The following is a 16,788-nucleotide window of genomic DNA, read 5'->3' on the forward strand; positions in this document are numbered from 1 at the left end:
CTACTCGACCCTCCGGGAACATCCATTCTCATGGTGAGACCTTTCACTGGCTGTGGGTGTTCTGATGGCCCTGGCAGCACACTTAACAACCTGGACCTGCCCCAATCCCTGATCGTTCACATCGACTTAAATGTAATTGACATGTGGCATATCCTATGCATGGCAATGTTATGATCCGATATGGATGTTGACATTGTTAATGGGTCCTGCTGATGTTGGGTAATGTGTGTTACATTGGATTGCCCTGATAGTCGTATCAGTGTCCTATTTCCTCCTCTGACTGTGCAGGTGTATTTCAGTGACCAGTTACATGTGTCCCCTCCTCTATGCTGTTGTCTGAGCAGTATGACATTTGGGATGTTGCCTTGTTACCCAGGCACAGGATGGACCCTGACATATGCAGCATGGGTGTGTCCTTAGTGCTGTGTCACTCCTATTGTTGTTTACTTTGGCTGATGTTTGTGACAACTATGGGTATTGACATTTGAGAGTACTGGGGCCTTTGTCTTGTTTATGGAGATTGTTGCAGATGTCATCCTCACCCCCTAATTTAGGTGTGTATAATCCATGGGGAGGTTACTGCCATTGGCTACTTGAGCTGCACACAGATCAGAGGTGGTAGTGGCAACTCTTGTCGCAGTTACATTGCAGTAGTCGGTTTGGCTAGAGGATTGCTATGCTAATAGGACCCTAGTTAATGTAGGGGGTATGTTGGCTGACGAGTGCCAGGATGTAAGTTTGACGTAGTGGCCTTCCCTCCTGTCGTGGCTTTCCCTTTGCTCCATCGTTGGCATGACAGCATGCCCCCATGGGACTGTTGTTGGTGTAGTGTAATGGTGTGCCCCAGCTTCTGTCTGTGCAGGCCATGCCCCAATGCCATGCCCCTTTACCCATGCCACTCCATGTATATGTTGACTTCCATGCATTTTGTGGTCGATATCCCCCCCGCTTGCAGTTAACATTCGTGCATTTTAATTCCCCATGCAACTTACCGTGCATGTGCGTTGTCTCCTGATAGTCTGCGCTGTCCTGTCCCTGAATCCCTCTGACGATCTCCTCAGGGATGACGGCTGCGACCATCTCCTCCATGTGGTCCAGGGCCGCCTGGTGTGCTGGACTCCCCCCTCCAGTCTGTAGTGCTGCCTTCCTGTTCCTGGCCATCTTTTCCTTGGTCCTGCGTTTGCAGTCATGCCAGCGTTTCTTGCACTCGATGACTGTTCTGCGTACTTCAGCCACACTGTTAATCTTGTCGACAATTTGTTGCTATATAGCCTCTCTCTTACTGATTGGCAACTTTGATGTGACAAACAGTTGGTGCTGGTGTTCCGTCACCTCTTTAACCAGAATTTCCTGCTCCTCTGCACTAAAGCAACACTTTCTTTTCTTCTTAAAAGTGTCCTGGTTCTTGTGTGGGTCCTCCTGGCTGGTTCCTGGTCTGCTGTCATCTTCCTGGGGTCTGTAGTGGCGTCTGGGATCCATTTTGGCTCTCCTCTGGTGAAATGGCTGTGTTCGCTGTGTTTTTAGACGCTATTGCGTAAAATAAAACGGCGCATATCCGGTTTGCAGTGTCGTAAATCGACCCACAGTCATTTCTGCAGCGTTAACGTCGTTTTCCTTTACGACTTGACGCCGTGGTGTGCGTCAAAAATAATGACTCCCACCTGTTGTTTACGCCGCAGTGCGTCAAAGTATAAATATGACGCCCGCACGGCGCACCAAAATGGTGTTAGCCGGCAGTAATATTTTTGACGCAAAACTGCGCCGGTGCAGTTTTGCATCAAAAAGTATAAATATGGGCCTAAGTGTGCATGAATAATGAGCAAATAATGGATGAGTGTTTCACAAGAACACCTATATTAAGTTGGCATCTTCCAACTAAAAACTTTGGCCCCAATTTAAGAGGGCCTAGCACCTACTTGCGCCACATTAGCATAATTTTTTATGAGACTAATGTGTCTCAACAAGGCCAAGTTCACTGTGCCATATTACAAAGTGCCACAATGCATGCACTGCGCCACTTTGTAACCCTTTACACCACATTATGCCTGCGCCAGGCATAATGTATGCAAAGGGGCTTCCCCCATAGGGGAACCACAAAAATGTCACAGTGGAATCTCATAGATATTTTGCTGCATTTTTCAATGCCTGCACAGAGCAGGCATTAGAAGGAGGCACACCTTTATTTATAATGGGCCTCCATGTGCTTTGCAGGATTAGGCGCTAATCCTGCAAAGTACAACAATGGCATAAAAAATGTTGATGCTATTGTCCCTAACCTGCGCCATGGTGCGCCGTATGTTTAATATGGTGCATACATGGTGGCATGGGGGCGCTAAGGGACACAAGAAAAGTGGTGCTGCATATGATGCAGTGCCACTTTTCTTAAATTTGGCCCTTTATTTACTCAAATGATCCAACAAATAGGATGGTCTTAGAGGCATGAGATGGAATCATTGCAGTAAGGGTCACAAGCAGGTTGTTTATGAAGCACTCTAGAGTCACCCTGACTGTTTATGTCCTGTTTTATGATTCAGAGCTGTATTATTGTCCTTGACCTCTATTTCAAGGCGGTTTACAGGCGGTGTAGAGAGCACTGTGTGGTGCTTCACAGACAACTGTGTTGTGAATACATTTCAGTAAGCCGCATTTTGAGCATAGCCACTCCATAGACAAATGTTAATGTAAAACACATTTCTCACAACACAGAATATAGAATAAGTTAATCATAGCTAACATAAATAACTCAGCATAATAATCCAAACTTTTAAGGGGAAGAAGTTGCATTAATTACTAAAGTGCATTTATACATTAGAAAACCAGCATAACAAGGCTTCTGACCAGCATAATGATTCAACAAAAATAAAGCAATATTTTTCTCTTTTAGTCCTCGGTGTTGCGCGCTGCGTCCCACTCTCTGCCGAAACTGCATTATTACGAATATTTAACTGAGCTGTGAACATAGCTGCTTTGTATATTTTTGTGAGCTTTGGGGTGGTTGGGTTTGTGTGCATGCTGCAAGCACCTATACATTCTCTCTTTAATGTGCAGAAGGTGGATCAGACTTGGGTCTGCAATATTATATGGTTTATGTCTGAAATAAAGCAACATTCCTGATGTGGACATTATGCCCTCATGGACCTTAATAGGGTTAATGTGCAGTATTAGGCTAACCACTGCCTTCAACTTATAATTGACAGTGTTTCAGTACAGAACCTTTCACCTATCAATCGTTAGGTCTTGCGTGGGACAGCACATGGAGCTTAGAGCCCATCCGTTGCTTACCATTGGTTGGCTTCAACGTTATTGTCATTTTCTTGCTTCTTTTTATTCAGAGTGCGCCTGGTTCAATCCCTCTTCATGCGTTTGTCCCTCACCTGGAGCATGGCCCAAATACCTCTTCATTGCCCAGTGTCCTCCCAGTACTCATGCCTTCGGAGCTACATTTTTTATTTTATTTGCAGCATTCCACATGAGTGTCTCTGTTTGCAATTCCTCTCTCCTCTGATCCTACCTCGCTTGCAATCAGTCCCCTGCATGTTTTATTGCTTGCCCCATCTCTCTGACCCCCTCCTGCTTTTTGTTGCTCTCTACACCTCCCCGACACCCTCCCCATTGTGTTGCATGCTCCATTCCCCTCCAATGTTGTGTTGCTTTTCCCATCCCACTCCTTTAAGGAGCGCTTATCCCACCCCTGCTGGCAGAAAATAAACAGTATGACTCAGACAGCACTGGCAGCACCATAGCACTTTTTTCTAACTTTCAACCATGCTGCATAGCAACCACGCTGCTGTACAACGTTGACAAAGTCAGTAGGTCTCAAATAGGCGAGACCTATGGACTTTGCCAATGCTTATGTTATGCTATTCATGAAACTAGGGGCCAGATGTAGCAAAAATCCAAATTGCGACTTGCAATTTGCGAGTCCCTGCGACTCGCAAATTGCAAGTCGCAATTTGGTATGCAGAAAGGTGTCTCAGACACCTTCTGCAACTCGCAATGGGGTCGCAAAGACCCACCTCATTAATAATAATGAGGTGGGTCGCAGTTTGCGACCCCATTGCGAGTATGGGCACTCACGGGGATGGTGGCCTGCTGGAGACAGCAGACCACCATGTCCGTGACTGCTTTTTAATAAAGCAGTTTTTTTTTTCTCAGTGCAGCCCGTTTTCCTTAAAGGAAAATGAGCTGCACTTTGAAAAAAAAAACGAAACCTTTAGTTTCGGATTTTTTCAGGGCAGGTAGTGGTCCACTGGACCACTGCCTTCTCTGAAAATATATTTTTTTGTCCAGTCACAAAGGGGAAGGGGTCCCATGGGGACCCCTTCCCGTTTGCGACTGGGTTACCATCCACTTCAAGTGGATGGTAACTGCGATTCCATTTGCGACCGCTTTCGCGGTCGCAAATGGAATTGAATTGCATTGCGAGTTGCAAATAGGAATGGAAGACCCCTTCCTATTTGCGAGTTGGAAATGCATTTTGCGAGTCGGATCCGACTCGCAAAATGCATTTCTGCATTCCGGAGAGGCTTTTGCGCCTCGCAAACGGTGTTTTTCGCTGTTTCCGAGGCGCAAAACCCTTTCTACATCTGTCCCTGAGCTCGGTCCAATTTTGGATGTGAAGGTGCATCTTGCACTAAAGAAGAAGCTATAAATGCTGGATTACTCTTCTCACATAATTAGGCATAATTATGAGGAATTCTGCAGTAATTACGAGTAATTACGCTAGAAAGAATTACATCAGTTACACCCACCCCAGATAATGACTTGTAGTTTGTTCAATAGAATGGCCCATTCTGACTGTACCAAAGGTTTTATTTTATTGACTACCAGTGGATGAGTCTGAGACAGAGAGAAGTTTGTGAACTAGCTGACGTCAGAGATTAAAGAATACTTTGTTAAGTGCTGCTGCTAGTACTAAGTGAGGAAGATGGCACCTATGAAACAAATGAGGAGAACAAGTCTTTTGCAACCTATAGCGTCAAGCCATATTTCGTTTTACCCCAGGGTGGACACTAAAATGTACCTGATATATCCTCTTTTCGGTATGAAGACTTCGGAATTATCCCTAGTTCGTCAACACCACCAGCACCACCAACACCAAAGCAGGTGTCTCTCAGTGCTGCAGTGACCGCCAGGAGTGTAGTTTGGTCAGTAAGCTTGTGAGGCGTTGTGAGGCTCAGATTTCCCACAATCACTCTGACTAATCTTATAAACATACATTATCTGAGAGGGGGCTTAAGGGACAGTGAGAAAGGGGAGCAGTGCAGATTGTCAGTGGTTCTTAAAATAAAATAATTTGTAAAATAGCAAAAAAAAATTAAGAACTTCAAAGCAGAGAGGAGAATGAGTCTGTGTGTGTGTGCAAGTGTGTGTCTGTGTGTTTTTTTAGTCTGTGTGCTTGTACAAATCCGAGCTGCAATCCAACAGACACCTAAACATACCCCACTAGAAGCACCTGTTCCCAACTATTTACTACATAATACATTTATTAGGGGTTGTAACACCCCAAACAACCCCTCCCCTCCGATGCTACACCCATGGTGACTTCAACCATGGCTGAAACCAGTGCAGCCGAAATGGAACCCTCTCAGCAAACAGAAAACAGGAGCAGTAAACAGGAACAGGAGTCAGATACACCTGATCTTTCTGAGGTAAGAGCAGAGCAGGAAGTTGAGATTGTAATTGTTCTTACATCAGACATCTTGCCTGGTCACAGTTTTGAAAGCCTTATCTGACCACAATGGGTAACGTCAGATATAGTCCAGAAGCAAACAGAAGAGGGGCAACACTGTGGCACCCAACAGATATGTTGTGGGAATTCACTCTAAGCTGCATTTGACTACAATCTGCCCCAACGACAAATGGCACACATGACATACATCACTACCTGGTTAAAGCAACACTATCATGCTTAGAATCCACATACATGGAAATTCGATGTTCTTCATCGCCCTAGAAAAAATGTATTCAGTAATCAAATCAGGAGTAGGAGTGCTCTAAGAAGTGATCAGCTGCTGGCCGAATTCTATAAAGAATACACAAAGGAACTTGCCCCAAACTTCTGTTAATATCTGAGGAAGCATAGCAACAGTGAGTCCTACCTCCCTCACTACCTGAGTCTGTTATTATCACACTTCTTAAACCTCTAGCGCTGCAATACTATAATTCTTATAGACCATAAGCTATGACACTAAAATTCTTGTCAACATAGTTGCAAACAGATTTCTGCCTCTAATGCAGAGTTTGGGGCTACTAGAGCAATCCGGGTTACACCTGGTTGATCAAAAACATCTTGAAAAAACTGAAGTATTTCAGGATGCCAGTAAAGCATTCGATTCTGTTGAATAGTACTTTTGGTTACAGTGCTTGGAAGGATAGGAAATGGCAAGGGCATGCTGCAGTTGATTACTCTATTCTAGTCTAACAGCAAAAGGAAATAACCGCATTTAAGAATGCACCACAATAAAGAGAGGCATGTAACAGAGCTGCCCACTGTCGCCCATGCTCTTTGCTGTGGCAGTGGAACAACAAGCCAGTCTTCTTGGGGAATTCCACACTGAAAAAAGCCTAAAAACTGGCTCCTGCAGAATACTGTTGCCTACATCCTGCAACATGCTCCTCTTGGTAAAGAATCGGGGGAGAAATCCTGACACCACTGTGAGAGAATGTACGCTTTGGAAAATTGTCACATCCACATTAATAATTTTACTTCTTACTGAGAATATTGCCGCCTGGGTTAGAGTACCCAATAATATGAAAGACACACCCATTAGGTATCTGTGAATACAATAGCATTGGGACATGGAACCTATACAGAGAGGGGACTATAGTGGGTGCATGAATGCTATTGAAAAGGAATAAGGCAAATGGAAAGAACTCTCTTTGTCAATTGCAGACTACACAGCCCTGATGGAAACTGTAGTATTGGCTAAACTGTTATATCTATTTCAAAATACACCGATCCTGCTAAATAGTTTTTGTTTGACCAACTGAGGGGGTTTTAAACCATACGGTATACTAGAAATATGAGCTTTCCTTGTCTTCCGGTGTCCTCATGAGGCCAAACTTATATGGGCTAAAACTTATCGACAACTCTCTTAGGAGTCCTGGTGACAAAAATGAAAAATGTAGTTAGGGTAGGTATAGTCAGGCAAGCAGGAGGCGATCCAGCCCGGAAATCTTGGCAAGAGATGGACTACCTTGGGGGGATTTTGCATCCATAGGACTGTTTGAAACCACCCCACTTCCAGAATTGAGGGAGTTACAAGAAAAGAGGATGAGCAGTAAATTCAAAATCAAGTCTTTGGCTCCTGTTTGGAAGAACCTCGGTAATCATCCCTCGTTTTTAGTCATCACGAGTGGTTGATAGGCACTCAGGATAAACAATGTTAATGACGAAGACTGTAGGCCAATTGGCTTGTGTGGTACGTGGTAAAGCAAACATTTTATATGAGCTCATATAGCCAGTAGACTTCTAGTTATTTAAGTAAAATGCATTAATAAGGGCTATTGGCCTGATATTGTGATTGTGAAAACCAATGATTAAGATCAGACTCTATCTTTTTTTTTATGGTGAAACATCTTGTATGTTCTCCTATCGACATTAATAGGAGCAATCTCTTTTGTGGGGTGTGGCTTGCTAATTACCAGACTGTCACAAAGTAACAACATAAATAATGCTATGACTTTAGATTTAGGGAGTTCATTGCTCACTGTGACTTTCCTTTGGGGTATGGATTTGGACCCCTGATATGTTGCAAGACCCTTTTAGATTGTCTTCAGTATTGTAGTTCCACCTACAATCTCGAAAAAATTTGTAAGTTTGTGTGTAGGATCTCGTTGTGTCTTTGCAGTGACGTCCTCTTACTTCTTAGAGAAAGGAACACTTAATGGACAATGATTTATTTGGTGTTATTTTGTGGATATTTCCTTTCTTAGTCAGCCTTGGACCGCTCTTTTTTGCTACTTTCAGGATCAAGTGCTAAAAGTCAACTTGGTTTCCAGTTTGAGGCTGCACTGTACAGAGGCCTACAGACACCAGTGGTGAGAGACTCCTGTTCACACAATTGTGTCTTAGTAACTTCTGATTGCTTTGGGGCTTTCCAGTCCGATTTCTCACACGCTAACCCACTCCTCTACTTCATCACTCATGCATGCCTATGCATCCTCACTATTGTGGCGCCTCCTTTGCAACACTAACATTTTTAAAGGCGGAGATAAATCCACATTGGCATTATCAAAGCACAATTGTAGTCTTTGCGTACATGACACACTCTCCACTCATGTGCACCTTCATTCTCACATAGTATCATGCTCACTATAGAGATCTATTACTGCGTCTGATACGATGATATTCTTTGCCCCAAAGTCATAATTAGTAAGTTCTGTGGCCTTCGCACAAAATTGTAAAGTCTTTTTCACATATACCCTTTTCCATCCACACACCATTCCTGCTCAAGGCGGCAGCACTATGATGTCATACAATAAAAGTTGCATGCTGGGCAAGCACTGGGTAACAATTTTGATGTGTAGATTAGGTCATCCTTAGCTGGAAGAAATATCTACCTAACAAAGACATTCTTAATCCTCAAAATGTTTTTTTTTTTTCCTTGCTCTTTATGCGGTGCTTTTCCTATTGCATGCATTCCTTTACCTAGGGAAAGTTGGTATTTTCTATAGGCCAGTGCAGACATGCTGACGTTAAATGGCTTGTCAGGAGTGTAGGGCCCTTTGTCTGGTAGATTTGATGCGCTAATGACTTCTCCTTCCTTCCTAATAAATCAAGCAGAAAGCTGTCACAGAGAGCTATACACCCGAGCTCTATTGGATAACCGGATCTTAATTCGAGTGTCTGCTCAGATCAGTCTGAATTCAGGTCTCTTATACTCCTCCTTACTGCTTGGGATTTACAGCATTTCTCTCATTATGGCCTCGTTACTGCTGAATGGGCCTGCAAAGCCGCCCTTCTCATGTACTTTGCTTCCCCCTCGTCAGTGCTCTGGCCCTCTCATTACAGCATGGCGAGCTCTGTGTTCTGGCGCTCAGCAGTTTTGGGGGCCTCAGGGCTGCAGCGTCACAATAACTGCTGCTTCGCTACGTAGTACGTCCCCGCTTAGAGGAGAGGGTATTGTATCCTTTTGAACCCTGACAGAAGACTCTTGATTGTGAAACATTGCTTGTCTTACTGTAATGGCTGACTCTCTGTCATGTCATGTTTCCTTACCTCAAGCGCTGGGGAAATTGCAGCCTTGGCAAATCGCTGGGCACGCGGCTTCTCGCTCTGCCCTGCGTTGCTTACAAGCACCAACATTATTGCAAGTGTAGATATTCTTATCACAGCTTGACTCTACAGGCTGGGCTGTGTTGGGTCGTTCCCTCGGCCCCCTAGACGAAGTATTGCACGGGCTGTAAAAGATTGACACACTCGGGTGGTGGGTAGAATACTCCCGAGGTGAGAAATGCCCAGGCTTTAATTACTTCTTCCCCAGCACGTCATGGACTATACCAGTCCTGATGGGTGCGAGGGGCATGACTATTTCCTCAATACAGGGATCAGATACCATCAAAAATGGCCAGCCCCGACATAACATTCCTCCTTACCAACGAAAAGAAACAAAACGCAAACAGATCAAAACACAACATCAACATTTAAAACATTAATGTAAATGGAAGCACCAGCGAGCTAACGCTTACAGGCCTCTGGAGGAAATAACACACATTAACTAGGTTAGCATAAAGGGGGTTATTCTAACTTTGGAGGAGGTGTTAATCCGTCCCAAAAGTGACGGAAAAGTGACGGATTTACCACCAGCCGTATTACGAGTCCATTATATCCTATGGAACTCGTAATACGGCTGGTGGTATATCCGTCACTTTACCGTCACTTTTGGGACGGATTAACACTCCTCCAAAGTTAGAATAACCCCCAAAGTCCTTTAGCCTGATGGAGACCTAGGGCTGGGGCCATGGTCTGTACATCCCCATGCTCTGTCTCACAGGGATAACCTCATTGGTAGCCCCCTGGCAGTCACTTGTGGAGGGGTTCACCATAGTGACGGTCTCACCAAGTTCCTTCACCTAAGTCACGTGGTGCAGTTCAGCTGCAGGACTGGACTTCTGGATGGAGTTTCGGCTAGGCCCAGCCAGAAGATAACTGGCATTAGTATCATCAGCTCCCCAGAGCGTGAACGAATCTTCGTTCCCCAACCCTTCAGACTCCTGCTCCAGGGTTCGGTACCATTTGATAAACAACATATTCCTCGTTATTGATTCGCCCCCTGTTGAGCGGTGATCATGGTCTGATTTTGCGTTCTTTCCATGGTGCCAACTCAAAGGGGAGCTGGTACTTTCTTCCTGGATGATGATTCATAACCAGTATCATGTCACCAACGTGAAAGTCACAAACTCGGGCGTGTCTCTTCCTTGACACGCAGTCATTTAGGATGCAATGTTGATGCAAGATATCTTCCCGCTTGTTTTGCATTGTGGAGGGGCTTTCACTGTGTGGGATGCTGTCCCCTACCATGCGATTCATGCACAAGGTACTGGGCGGCACTTTGGTGGTTGCATGGGGGGTGATCTGATACTCATGTAGGAAAGCGTATAAAGCACACTCCATGTTTTAACTGTCAGCCATCGCTATTCTCAAGACTTTATTTGGAGTCCGCATGAAGGGTTCCACCTTCCCATTTGCCTGGGGCCAGGGAAGGGTAATCTTTCGATGGTGGACACCTCTGGATGCCAAGTATTCAGTGAAATCTTGTCTCAAGAAGGGTGAGCCGTTATCCATTCTGAGCTCGTGAAGTAGTCCTTACGTGGCCGTGACTTTTTCCAGGAGAGGTATGGTTTGGGCTGCCCTGATGAAGTATAGGACCTCCGCCTCTGGATATTTTTAGAAATCATCATTGACGATGAGCATATGACATAAGTCAGGTAAGCTTCCGAAGACTGCACTGGCTCTGTGTCACAGGGCAGAGCGGATGGTTTCCGTAATGATGGAGGCTGGGGGTCCGCCAGGCCAACCGCTTCTTTTTAATGTGTGAGTATCACTGCTCTATCTCTGTTAGGGCTTGACTGGCATAGGCTACTGGGGCCCATTTGGCATTCGCAGCTCTTTGAGAGAGAACTGCCCCCAGACCAGTGGGGCTGGCGTCCACTGAGAGTCCTGAGTTTTTTACCAGGGTCGAAGTATACCAGTGTTGAGTGTGCCAACAACGCTTTCTTTGTTCCCTGAAAAGCTTCTTCTTGGATGGGTCCCCCCTCCCAGCCTGCTTTGGCTTTGGTTAGTTCTCTCAGGGGCGCAGTAAGAGAGGTCAGGTTCTGGATAAACCTCCCATAGTACGTAACCATCCCTAAGAAACTTCGGACTCTGGAGATGGTAGTGGGGGCAGGTGCCGATTGAATGTCCTTGACTTTCTCCGGATCGAGAGTAGCACCGTTTTCTGAAAAATGGTACCTAAAAAGGCAACTTCTCTCAGTAGGAATGAACACGTCTCCGGGTGTAGTTTCAAGCCACTGTCATGTAGTCATTTGAACATGGATCGTAGTCTCTCCAGATGTTCCTCAATGGTAGGAGCGTGAACCAGGATGTCATCGCGGACATTGATGACCCCCTTCAGTCCTGCCAGTACATCTCAAATAGTGTCTTGAAAGACCTCTGCCGCACTTGACACACCAAAACTGAGCCTTTTGTAGCATCTTAGCCCAACTTATGTAGAGGAGGTGGCATTTGCTCTAGATTCCAGGGCTAGCAGCTGTTGGTGCTATCCAGCCTGGAGATCCATTTTGGAAAACCAGTGTGATACACTCACTTTGTCAAACAATGTAATCTACTGTGGGAGTCAAGTGGCATTCACGTCAAATGACCATGTTCGGCAGCCACATATCGATGCATATCCTGATCTTGCCAGGCTGCTTAGGTTTCCGAGTAGCTACCATGGGTGAGACACGTAGTGTTGGTCCATCCACCCGCTCAATTATGTCGGCCTGTTCCAGCTTCCATAATTCTTTCTCTACCTTTGGGCGTAAGTAAAACGTGACATGCCGATGTTTAAGGGCCACGGACTGGATGGGTTTGTCGACATGGAGGTGTATAAGTCTGTCTTTCAGGCATCCAATCCCCACAAACAGCTGCAAGAACTCAGCTACTAGCTCACCCACACTTCCCAGGTGGACACAAAAGGTAAAAGACACCAGGTTGAGCTTCTCTTTCATCTTGAAGCCTAGTAGCATGCCTGATCTGGTCTTGGTGACATATAACTTGGCATGGGTTGACTCTGATTTCTGTGAGATTTCGGTTGTGATGACTCCCGCCAGCGGGAACGGTGTTGCCGGTCCAAAGGCGTAATCTTTGGTGGCCCTAGGACACAGTAGGGTGCAAATGGGCAAGGTTTGCAGGATGGACTGTGCTAGGATGTTTATTGATGCTCCTGTGTGGATAGGGGCCAAAATCTGGTGGCCAGCCAAGGAGGTGTTGTACTTCGGGATACACCTTCTGGGGTGTCTTCAGGGCTGCATCGCATGGATGACATATGGCACCCTCCGTGTTATCATCACCATCCATGCCCCTTTCATCAACAGGGCTCATTGGGGTTTGAGGGCTGTTGACTGCTTTTGCCTTGGTGTTCTTTTGTGATACTGTGGAGCGACAGACTTTTGCAAAATGATTGGGCTTGTTCAGTTGGCACATTGCTTTCCTTGGGCAGGGCAAGGACCTTAGTGGGGGTATGCTCCAACACATGTGTAGCATGTTCTGGTGCTTGTGGCTGGTTTAGCTCAGGCCTTTTTCTTCTCAGGCCCGTGGTCATCACAACATTTACCGATTCTGCCTTTACCGGTCGCTGCAGGGCTGCTTCCATGTGCACCGCCGACCCCTTTGATAGTTCTTTCGACCGCCCCATGGTGAGTATGTCCGCATGGGCATGCCTGGGACCTGTAGAATATTTTCTCTCAACTTCACAGAGGGGCACTCTTGGAGGAACTGGGCCCAAATATCATCCTCCACGTTGGGGAGAGAAGAAACCGCTCATAGTCATGATTTTCAAGTTGTTTGAAGTGTGCAGTAAGGGCCCGTTTCACAGTCTGGTAGGTGAACAGCTTGTGAATAGTAGCACCCCCTAGATGTGGGAGCACAGGAAGCCGTCTGTCATTGTCGAGCGGCACTGCTGCAAAAAAGTTCTCGGGTTTCTCCACCCCCATTCCTTCCATCATGCAGCCTGTGCCGACGGGGGACCATCTTTTACAAATAGTTCTAGATCCAGGATGGACACCATGTGGTGGCAGTAGCAGCTCCCGCAGCCAGGAAAGATGTATGTGTGAGCCTCTTATTGGCTGACAGCTAGTGGGTCAGGTGTCCACCTTTAACAACAGTCTCTGTGCCGTTCCCACTTTCCCAATAAGTCTTTTTATTAATTTAACTGATTTTCCTTTTCTCCAGCTGTGCATGTTTAGACAGTCACCCTCCTCTGTACACAGTTGTGGTATGCTTGTGGATGCACCGCGTCCCAGTTTTCTTGTACTGCGTGTGTGGCTATGCAGTACAGTCTTTGCCCTCATCCTGGGGAGTTCACGATGGTGGGCGAAGAATGTGGTGTCAAGCAAGAAATACAGGAGCCAAACCTTTCTTCAGGGCGGTACCAATGACATCAGAAGCAAGGCGGAAACAGTACACAGAAGGTAAAGGACTAACCTCTGGAGACTCAGAGAAGAACCACAACGCCATGGAGCCCAAACTGCAGGTGTTTCCCATGCTTGTCTACCTCCTCCTACACCAGGAATACCAACACAGGCGACAACGACCACGGTATGTACTGCCGCCTAGCACACAGGGGAGGGGAGAGGAAAAAGAGAGTGACACACACACACAACACGCAAAATGCAACATCCCCACCCCCAACAGCATACACACCAACAGATGCAACAACATTACACATCAACCCCATGCCCCTCAGGAATAATGCAAGGACAAAAGGAATTGATTGAAGTGAGTGTAATAAGATAAAATAGTATAAATACGTCCTAAAATATAAAACAGTATTTACATATATACAAATGGAGGGACACTGCCCAGTCCATAATGTCCGTGGGCCACAGGGCCACATCACATAGGCCAAGGACCCATCTTACTCCTGCATCAACATGGAGAGAACACTGCAGGGGCATTAGGTCAAAAATACACAGGCACCTCAGGGGGGCGGGGAATGGTGGGGCATCTCAGCCGGAAGATGGTACAACACCACTGGTCCTAGGGGGGGGGCAACATGCCCTGTGCGATGTCCTGGGGAGTGCAAAGTCACAGTCTCTCAAGTGGGTGCTTTGCCCACTGCTTGGTCCTGGGGAGTGCAAAGCCACAGTCTCTCAAGTGGGTGGTTTGCCCACTGCTTGGTCCTGGGGAGTGCAAAGCCACAGTCTCTCTAGTGGGTGGTTTGCCCACTGTTTGGTCCTGGGGAGTGCAAAGCCACAGTCTCTCAAGTGGGTGGTTTGCCCACTGCTTGGTCCTAGGGAGTGCAAAGCCACAGTCTCTCAAGTGGGTGGTTTTCCCACTGCTTGGTCTCAAGTGGGTGGTTTGCCAACTGCTTTGTCCTGGGGAGTGTAAGGCCACAGACTCTCAAGTGGATGGCTTCTCCACTGGTTCTGGAGGGGGCTTTGTGCCCAGTGTGCTTCATCCTGGCAAGGATGGGGTGAGTGGATGCCTTTTTCCACTGGTTCTGGAGGGGGCTTTGTGCCCAGTGTGCTTCATCCTGGCAAGGATGCGGTGAGTGGATGCCTTTTTCCACTGCTTCTAGAGGGGGCTTTGTGCCCAGTGTGCTTTATCCTGGCAAGGATGCGGTGAGTGGAGGCCTTCTTCCACTGGTTCTGGAGGGGGCTTTGTGCTCAGTGTGCTTCATCCTGGCAAGGATGCGGTGAGTGGATGCCTTCTTCCACTGGTTCTGGAGGGGGCTTTGTGCCCTGTGATGCAGCATTTGGGGAGTGCAAGTTCACAGTCACTCATCTGTGTGTCAGACCCACACGATTTGCAGTGGTCAGGATGCACTACAGTCCATGGAGGCAGGACTACACACTGCCCGCCGGCAGCGATGGCTGCTCAGTGGTGGCAGTGTCGGTGCTGGTGTCGTGCTGCCAGTGGTGCGGGGAGGCTCCAGCCCTTCCCCTGCAGCCTCAGACGGCTGCCCACTGGGGCTGCTGCTGGCAGTGGTGCTGGCAGTGGTGCTGGCAGTGGTGCTGGTGGCGGTGCTGGTGGCAGTGCTGGTGGCGGTGCATGCTGTGGTAGGGGGAGGCTCCAGCCCTTCCTCTGCAGCCTCGGACGGCTGCCCACTGGGGCTGCTGATGCTGGCAGTGGTGCTGGTGGCAGTGCATGCAGTGGCGGAGGGAGGCTCCAGCCCTTCCCCTGCAGCCTCGGACGGCTGCCCACTGGGGCTGCTGCTGCTGGCAGTGGTGCTGGTGGTGGTGCAGGCGGTGGTTGGGGGAGGCTCCAGCCCTTCCCCTGCAGCCTCGGACAGATGAAGCACCATGGTTGGGGTTGGGGGCTCAGATTCAGTCCCGGCACCAGGCCTTCTGTCCTTCCTGCCTTCTGAGGCAGGCCCTTTTCCCTTGCCCTTGCAGTCTGATGGTGCCTCCTTGCCCTTGCCAGCTGGTGGTGCCTCCTTGCCCTAGCCAGCTGGTGGCACATCCTTGCCCTTCCCCTTGGCAGCTGGTAGTACATCCTTGCCCTTCCCCTTGGCAGCTGGTGCAGGCACACTGCCAGTGCTGATGGGTGTTTCCGTGGAGCCTCTCACACCTGCAGTAGCCACCAAAACTACTGTGGCCGTGGACTGGGTGGCTGAAGTGCTAGTCTGGGTTCTGCCCACCCGGGCCCGACGTGAAGAACGGGGGGGAGGGGTAGGAAAGAGGTCAACGGAGGAGAGGAAAATCTTCTTAGGGACACTGGGGTTTGGGAGTGGAGGTTTGGGAGTGGAGGAAGAGGGAGTGGTTGTTGGAGGTGTCTGTCCGCTCTGTTTGGGTGCAGGTGCATGGGCTGGATGCTGTTGTGAGGTGAATGGCTGTTGGGTGTCTGAGTGCTTGCGTTTCTGTACTTTGGGAGGAGGGGGTATGGACACAGTGGGAGAGGACACAGGGGACGTGTGCATGGATGTGGGGGTGGTGACTGCAAGTGAGAGGCGTGTAGTGATAGGGATGATGGTGATGGAGGCAGTGGGTGTAAATGTAGTGCATGCAGGTGTGAGTGGAGACGCTACTGGGAGGGAGGTGGACGAAGAGGAGGAGGGGGACAAGGTGGAGGCAGTGGACGTTGGTGTGTTTGCATCTGGATGGTGTATGTATGAGAGCCTGTGGGATGATGTGTGGTGCTTTTGTTTGCCTGAGCCACTCCTGTGTGTTGTCTTGGGTGCATGCTGGTCTGAATGTGTGCTTGGGATAGGTTTGGGTTCAGGGGAATAGGACTGGGGAGAGGCAGTTGGAGGGGGGAGGCTAGAGATAATGGCTGCCATCAGGAAGGAGGCCAGAGTCTGGAATGATCTCTGTTGGGCCGCCATGCCAGAGTGAATGCCCTCCAGCTCCCTCCGTCGCCGGTGCCTCTGCTGGTCCGCCAGATGATGCTAATGCACATAAGGACAGGATGACAAAACAAAAAGGGGGGAAGAGACAGAGGATGCACTTGGTCAATGGCAGCAACAACACCACTGTTGGCGTACACAACACACAGGGAACCTCCCTAAGCACTAGGCAATGCACTACCAGTCACAATGCTAATCACCATGCCATGGACAGTAATACCTAACGCCAATTGCAGCA

Source organism: Pleurodeles waltl, chromosome 6 (genome assembly GCF_031143425.1).
Source record: "Pleurodeles waltl isolate 20211129_DDA chromosome 6, aPleWal1.hap1.20221129, whole genome shotgun sequence".
Classification (NCBI taxonomy): Eukaryota; Metazoa; Chordata; class Amphibia; order Caudata; family Salamandridae; genus Pleurodeles; species Pleurodeles waltl.